Source organism: Callorhinus ursinus, unplaced genomic scaffold, assembly GCF_003265705.2.
Source record: "Callorhinus ursinus isolate GAN/ISIS: 27379988/994484 unplaced genomic scaffold, GSC_fseal_2.0 scaffold15, whole genome shotgun sequence".
Taxonomy (NCBI): Eukaryota; Metazoa; Chordata; class Mammalia; order Carnivora; family Otariidae; genus Callorhinus; species Callorhinus ursinus.
The window spans coordinates 30,775,276-30,784,429 of NW_027397077.1; positions in this window are offsets into that span (position 1 = coordinate 30,775,276).

Genomic DNA, 9,154 nt, shown 5'->3' on the forward strand with positions numbered 1-9,154 from the left:
CTTAATTTCTCTTTTTTCTGTCTCATTGTTAATGTTAGAAATGCAACTGATTTCTGGCATTGATTTTATATCTTGCCACTTTGCTGAATTCCTATATAGGTTCTAGCAATTTTGGGGTGGAGTCTTGCAAAGAGTAAGAATTTGACTTCTTTGCCAATTCAGATGCCTTTTATTTCTTTTTGCTGTCTGATTGCTGGTGCTAGGACTGCATCCCAAAATGTTTGAATAGTTGTGTTTTCATTTTCATTTGTTTCCATACTTTGTTGAACAACAGTAGTGATAGTGGACATCTCTGTCGTGTTGCTGACCTTAGGGGAAAAGTTCTCAGTTTTTCCCTATTGAGAATGATATTTGCTGTGGACTTTTCATATATGGCATTTATGATATTGAGGCATGTTCCCTCCATTCCTACACTGTGAAGAGTTTTAATCAAGAAAGGATGCTGCACTTTGTCAAATGCTTTTTCTACATCTATTGAGAGGGTCATAGGGTTCTTGTCATTTCTTTTATTAATGTAGTGTATCACATTGATTTATTTATGGATGTTGAATTACCATTGTAGCCCAAGAATAAATGCCACTTGGTTGTGGTGAATAATCCTTTTAATATATTTTTGGATCCTATTGGTTAGTATCTTGGTGTGAATTTTGGCATCCATGTTCATCAAGGATATTGGTCTGTAATTCTCCTTTTTGGTAGGGTCTTTTGTTTTGGGATCAGAGTGTTGCTGGCCTCATAGAAAGAGTTTGGGAGTTTTCCTTCCATTTCTATTTTTTGAAATATCTTCAGAAGAATAGGTAGTAATTCTTCTTTAAATGTTTGGTAAAATTCCTCTCTGAAGCCATCAGCCATGGACTTCTTGTTTGTTGGGATATTTTTAATTATTGCTTCAACTTCCTTGCTGGTTATCAGTCTGTTCAGGTTTTCTATTTCTTCCTGGTTCAGTTTTGGTAGTTTATACATCTCTAGGAATGCATCCATTTCTTCCAGATTGCCTAATTTGTTGGTATATATTTGCTCAAAATATGTTCTTATAATTGTATTTCTTCAGTGTTGGTTGTGATTGCTCCTCTTTCATTCATGATTTTATTTATTTGGGTCCTTTCTCTCTCTCTCTCTCTCTCTCTCTCTCTCTTTTGATAAGTCTGGCTAGGGGTTTATCAATATTATTAATTCTTTTAAAGAACCAGCTCCTAGTTTTGTTGATCTTTTCTACTGTTCTTTTGGTTTTTATTTCATTGATTTTAGCTCTATTCTTTATTCATTCTCTTCTCCTGCTGGGTTTAGGCTTTATATTTGCTGTTCTTTTCTCCTGCTTCTTTAGGTGTAAGGTTAGGTTGTGTATTTGAGACCTTTCTTGTTCCTTGAGAAAAGCTTGTATTATTCTATACTTCCATCTTAGGACTGCTTTTGCTGCATCCCAAAAGGTTTGAATAGTTGTGTTTTCATTTTAATTTGTTTCCATAAATTTTTTTAATTCTTTAATTTTCTGGTTGACCCATTTATTCTTTAGTAGGATGCTCTTTAACCTCCATGTATTTAGGTTCTTTCCAAATTTCCTCATGTGATTGAGTTCTAGTTTCAAGGCTTCGTGGTCCGAAAATATGCAGGGAATGATCCCAGTCTTTTGGTACCGTTTGGGACCTGATTTATGACCAGTATATGATCTGTTTTGGAGAATGTTCCATGTGTATTCAAGAGTAATGTGTATTCTATTGCTTTAGAATGGAATGCTCTGAATATAGCTGTGAAATCCATCTGGTCCAGTGTGTCATTCAAAGCCCTTGTTTCCTTGTTAACCTTCTGCTTAGGTGATCTGTCCATTGACATGAGTGGGGTGTAAAAATTCCCTACTATTATTGTGTTATTATTGATGTATTTCTTTAATTTTTTTATTAATTGGTTTCTATAATTGGCTGCTCCCATGTTAGGGACATAAATATTTACAATTGTTAGATCTTCCTGTTGGATAAACCCTTTAATTATGATACAGTGTCATTTCTCATCTCTTATTATACAGTCTTTGTTTTAAAATATAATTTGTCTGATATAAGGATTGCCACCCCAGCTTTCTTTTGATGTCCATTAGCATGATAAATGGTTTTGTCCCCCCTCACTTTCAATTTGGAGGTATCTTGGGGCCTTAAATGAGTTGTTTGTAGACAGCATATTTCTGGGTCTTGCTTTTTTTATTTTAATCCAATCTGATACCCTTTGTTTTTGATTGGAGCATTTAGCCCATTTACCTTCAGAGTAACTATTGAAAGTTATGAATTTAGTGCCATTGTATTACTTGTAAAGTCACTATTTCTGTATATTTTCTCTGTTCCTTTTTAGTCAGTATTACTTTTGGGCTCTCTCTTTGCTTAAAGGATCCCCTTTAATATTTCTTGCAGGGCTGGTATAGTGATCACAGATTCTTTTAGTTACTGTTTGTCCTGGAAGCTCTCTATCTCTCCTTCTATTCTGAATGACATCCTAGCTGGATAAAGTATTCTTGGCTGCATACTTTTTCTCATTTAGCACCCTGAATATATCATGCCTGTCCTTCTGGCCTGCCAGGTCTCTGTGGATAGATTTCTGCCAGTCTAATGTTTCACCCTTGTAGGTTAAGGACCTCTTGTTCTGAGCTGCTTTCAGAATTTTCCGTCTGTCTCTGAAATTTGCAAACTTCATTATTATATGTTGAGGTGTTGACCTATTTTTGTTGATTTTGAGGGGGGGCTCTTTGTGGCTCCTGGACTTAAATGCCTGTTTCCTTCCCCAGATTAGGGAAATTCTCAGCTATAATTTGCTCAAATATACCTCTGCCCCTCTCTCTCTTTCCTCTTCTTCTGAGATCCCAATTATTCTAATATTGTTTCACTTTTTGGTATCACTTCTCTCTCAAATTCTCCGCTTGTGATCCAGTAGTTGTTTATCTTTCTTTTTCTCAGCTTCTTTATTTTCCATCATTTTGTCTTCTGTATCACTAATTTTCTCTTCTGCCTCATTTATCCTAGGAGTTAGAGTCTCCGTTTTTATTGCATCTCATTCATAGCCTTTTTGATTTCAACTTGATTAGATTTTATTTCTTTTATTTCTCCAGAAAGGGATTCTCTAGTGTCTTCTATTCTTTTTTCAAGCCCAGCTAGTATCTTTATAATCGTTATTCTGAACTCAAGTTCTGATATCTTACTTATATCCATACCAGTTAGGTCCCTGGCAGTCAGTACTTCCTCTTTTTCATTTTTTTGAGGTTAATTTTCCATCTTGTAATTCTATCCAGAGAAGAATAGATGAATGAAACAACAAAATACTAAAATACCAACAATGACTCCAGAGAAATATACACTAAACAAATCAGAAGACTAGTTACAGAGTGACATCTTACAGGATATACTCTGAACAGAACAATGGGTTTCCAGAACAAATGTTAAGTATTAGTGCCCAGAAGTACTCATCACAAAACAAAAGTTGGCTAATTTCTGTATTTTCCTCAGATTTGTTCATTGGCTGCTTTCCATACCTGATACACCAGCAGTACTTACAAACACTGCCATCTTAGGTCTTTGGTAGTAATTTTCCCTAGCATGGTGGAAACTGTGCAGATGGAGGACAAGGATAGGGGAAAATTTTCTGTGTATAACTTTGTTATATTTGTAGATTTTGATTCATGTGACTATATATTCTACCTAGAAAGTTAAATATAAAGTCTTATGATGTTGTTGTTGTTATTTTGGCATTCTTTCTTTAAATCTGAAAATGCTTCTTCATTGTCCTGTCTCTCACAGTTTTTCTGAAGAGCATATGCTTTTGTGTTGAGTTGGGATTCTTCAGATTGTGAAATCACAAAGAACAGGCAGGAAGCAGCACCCTGTTTGTCAATTAGTTTCGTGAGCAGATGGGCCTAATATATGTTTTTCAGTAAAGATTAAAAGTAAGTATGAAAAATTGAAATAATGTCACTTCTGGCCTAGATGTGGGCACTGCCAGTTTTTAAATAATAGATCAAAGAGGAATCTACTCTCTGTTCCTCTGAAGGAAAATCTTATTTTATTGACCCCATACAATTGCTGTTTTCTGGATCTAACCCAAAACTTGTGACTGTGCAAGTATTTAATGAGGCCTTTGTTCCTTTTTTTTTTTCAACTTTATCACATATCAGTCCCCATTCTAAGACAAACCTTTTCTGTGTTGAAGTCCAGTCTTAAATATATTATATGTTATTAGTAATTATGAAATATAATACTTAATCTAATAGGATTATTAGAGGACAATTGAGAGCTGATTTACCAATAATAGTAATTTCTCATAATTACAGCTAGCATTTCTTAGAGTCTACAGGGCAAAGTACTTTAAATGTATTATTGTCTTATTTCATTGTCCCTGGCAACCCTGTATAGGAGTTGGTACTAGCCCAGCAGATTGGTAAACTGACAATTAAGCACTTATAATATTTGCCAGAAATCACATAGTTGGTAAATGGTGTCAGATTAAGGTCTTTTAAATGCTAAAGCCCATACTTTTGACCATCATACTACTGTGTGTAAGCAGCTCTCAAATATATATATATATATATATATATATATATATATATATATATACATTTAAATTTATTTAGCAGACATTTCTGGAATAATTACTAATTCTTTCACTTTGTATGGAACTAGGGTTTCAAAGATGGCAGAAATATGACTCGTAATTCATATCATGTACAGATGGCATGAATCATCCAATTAATCATCTCAAATAATGATTTCTCACTGTCATGAGCAACTAACTGATGCTTTTTTGTAGTATTGCTACCCACACAATCCACAATCACAAACAGAAATAATAATAACACAAAAAATGGATTTTTGCTCTCTGGCTATATTGTATTTTACCTGTATTCTTGGTTGCTTACTATTTGTAAAATATGTAATTTTCAATAGAATAATTTTCAATAGAATGTATATATGTGTGTGTGTGTGTGTGTGTGTACAAAAATTGTATTTGCATAATGCCAAAAGAAACTGATGATTTGACTTTAAAAAATGTAATGTTAAAAAGTCATTTCGTTTCAGTAGGGGGGAAAAAACCATGTAAGTTGACTATTTTTGTTTTTCATTTATGCACATCATGTGAAGAGAGCTGAAAATTCACTCTCTTATAATTTTAATATGTAGATTATAGTTAGTATATAAATACAATCATTCAGAAAATAACACTTTAAAGATCTTTGTGTATTATTTTATTACATGCAGTTCTGTAGCTGTAATCCTAATAGAGCCCATGTTGTTCTATGACACTATGCAATCTTTATTGCATTAGTCTAGGTTTTTTGGATAAAATGTTCAATGTAAGTAAAAGTATTATCATCCTCCTCCCCATATCATTGTCATGTGAATATATTTAATTGTGTGTCTGTGAACTGTTTAATTAGATTTGTGAGTCTCTCATGAAACTGTCATCAGCAGAAATGAAAATGCCAAACTTGTAAATTATATTTTTTATATGTGCTAAAGCCCTGGCTTCTATGTTTTGCTAAAGAAATTGCTCTATTAAAAAATAACAACAGAGAGTCTGTGGTTTACAGGAGTAGAAGACTTGCCTAGAGATGGGATGCCTGCAGTATCTTTACCCTTTTTATTTGTTCTAGGTGATTATTGACTTCTCAAGTTACTGGCAGTGTAACGTGAATACAAGTTGAAACTCATAATTGTTATTTCTAAACTTGCTAAAGTAATGTTTTTCTCCTGCTCTAAATATTTGAAGATGTCTTTGGATAGATCAGTCTCTTTTCATCCATCTTTAAAGCACACATCCATCTCTGAATTGTTTTGAGCTTCTCCTTTAATAGGATGGAGATGAGTGAGACTTACTTTCCCATTTCTGACATGCTTGAGCAAGAAAACAAAGCTACTCCACCCTCCCCCAAATAGGAAAACCTCACTATGCTAGATGGGTTTTTGAAAAATAAAAACACAAATCAAAACCTTCTAACAGCCCATCTGTTTTTATTTACAGGAATTAGACGATACAAGCCGCAGCTCAGAATCAGAGGTAAGCATTACATTTAATCCGTCATGCCTGCAGGTTTTTATGGAGTTCAAACGTTTTAAAAGGTTTGGCTTGATAAAACTCCCTCATTATGTTTCTTGAGGTAGCACTGTCATCTGTGTCCAGTATCTTACTAACAACATTTCCAGTTCAGTAGGAGCAGACATTGTTCATTGCATTTTATTTGATCCCAGGCTATTTAATACTGGAAGATGTTGTGTGCATACTGTTTGTTCCTTTAGGACTTTAAACCATTGGGTTAAAGGTACACCCAATTATGTTATATCTTTAAGCAACTTGAAAGTGTAGATATATATAGAAATTTGCCACTGAACTATGCTTAAATGAAGTTGAAGTTGTGAAACACACTGACAAAAGATAGGGAATTCAAAGTTAAAAGTGACATTTGTTCTTCCCTTGTGCAGCAGGAAGTTGAGGAGAATACAAGATAAACTCAAGGATATTGGGGATTTTTACTTTTTAATGCTGTTATAGATGCATCATATACAAGATAATAATAACTAGTTTTAAAAAATGCTTTTAAAATTTAAAAAGTTTCATTTGAACTTCAAAATAGTCCTGTTATAAACATGGAATAGGTATTACTCTGTTTTTTCCCAAAGAGGACTTGGAGAATCTAATAGTACTTTCTTCACATTTGCAAGACAAATGGAAATGTAAGTGCATGTCAGGCCCAGTTCTTTAGATATCATGGTTGGTACTCTCTATATATTGGCAGTTTCAGTATTGCCAATAAAGTACATCGTACATCAGTACATTTATGTGTGCACATACACATACTAGTGGACAGCAAGAGAAAGAAAAAAGGAATCAGAGATCAAGCAATGTATATTTTTTGGATGAATGAAGAAGTCCTCTGCCCTGTACAATTCAACTCTCAATGGTTTAAACATTTAAGGAGATTTATTGGCCAATGTAAACATAAAGTCCAGGGCCCTTGTTCTTGTGTCTCCTACATTTGTCTTCAGGTGTGCCAGATTTACTTGTAGACATCCCTCATGTTTGCAAAAGGTCAATGGCAGTTTTGGGAAATCTGTGACCTAGAATCCCTAGTATAAATCCTGACTTTCTTCTGCATTGGATCAGCTATTAAACTATCTTCGTAGCCAAGGGTAGGACAGTTAGACTTGGATTAGCTATAGTGATCTTCATGACAAAGATGAATCAGAATATCCTGTTTGGAATTAGCCAGTTATGTCCTATCCCTTCTACTGGAGAATGGTCAATTCTATCTAACTACCAAGATGTGTCAGTCAAGAAGAAGCTGTAAAGCAATGAAAAGCATTTATTTGGTGCTTTAAAGATTGCAGTCTGGAAGACCCATAGTGGACCAATATTGAAAGTGTGCTCAGAATTGTGAGTTGGTAGTGCAGGTTTATAAAGGCAAAACCCACAAGGTTACATAAATTGTTTTTGAAAGAGTTTTATGATTGGTACTGGCAGAATTTAAACTAAGTATCTAATACATGGTTTGCTATTTGGCTAACAGGTCTTATATTATCTCAGTGCTAAGTAGGAGGTTGTGTTTTTGGAGGTGGTAGGGTTACAGTTGACAAACTATAATTGACAAAGGTCAAAAGTTCATGGTGTTCTGAGAATTGAAACAGGAGTTGTACACATGCCCTACTTCCTGAAAGTCTTTTTGGCTGTATTTTAAGTGACTCTCTTAGCAATGCTCACTTGGTTTTGAATCTTCTTTCACAGAGGTTATACAGTGGGGGAGGGTACCATCAATTCTGTGGAGACATTCACCATATATACTACAACTAAGTTTTAGTGTGTAACTTCTGTGTGTTAGGTATGTAGAATTCTAATTATTTGACTGCAGGTATAGACGGATGAAATTAATGTACTACTAAGTACATGCAAGCTTACTTTTATGTGATAAATAAATAAAACCAATTAATTCATTCAGTTTTATCCCTATACCTCACTTTCTATTATCTCTCCCCTAACAAAGCAAAACAGAGTCTTTAATGCATTTGATAGGTACCTGTTGTTAATGTCTGTTTCATAACATTTCTTCTGTTGTTTTACATTTGCATAAATAGTGTACTATTGATCATATTCTATTTCTTACTTTTGGACTTAATGATATGTTTCTATGAGATATCTATATTGGTACAGGTATACCCAGTTCATTTCTTCTTAACACTGTGCAATTCTCTAAAACGAGCATATTTCACCTCTTCTTTAATCACTTCCTTAGTAATAGATGTTCCTTTTGCTTCTAGTTTTACACCATTACCAGTATCATAGCATCAGATTTCTGCCAACTTGTTCTTGCAGACTTGTGTGAGCATGTATTTGGTTTATAAACCCAGGACCTAAACTAGTTGGAATGTGGTATTTATATACTGAATTTGACAAGGGACTGAGGAGTGTCTCTCCAGATGGCCCCACACTAGGAATCCATGAGGTTCCCCTGTTCTCACATCTAACAAAAATCCATGAGGCTTCCCTGCCCTCACATCTAAAAAAAATCATCATTATCCAGTGGTTTCAGTCAGGTTCTAATGCAGGAATGGAAATTCTTTTATGTATTTTATTTATTTTTAAAATTTTTTAAGTAGGCATCACCCAACACATTGTGGGGCTTGGACTCATAACCTGAGATAAAGTAGCATGCTCTATCAACTGAGCCAGCCAGGCACCTCTCATTTATGTATTTTAAAGAGAAAGGGGTTTTGTACAGGTAATTATGTTCTTTCAATAATCATTGAGTGGATGCAGAAACAAGTCTAAGATGGGGTTCCTGGAATGACACCAGAACAACTTTTTTATTCAAATACCTCAAAAATGTACCTATAACCTCTGAAGCTACCCTGAAACTATGAAGCTTAAGAACACAGTGCTGTACCTGCTGTTGTATTGTATTGTAAGTTGTGTAGATGTTCTGTTCGATTAATTTGGCTATTACTTCACTGTTGATTTTTGCATTTTTATTAATAAGCAAAATGTGGCTAAAAGTTTCTTATATAATATTTTCTTATTTAATCATACATATTTTTTGTTTTTGAATTAAAATTATATTAGAGTCATAAAATAATCTTGGTAGCTTTCATTCTTTTACTTAATTTCCCAGAAAAAAATACAAAATGCATGTGTT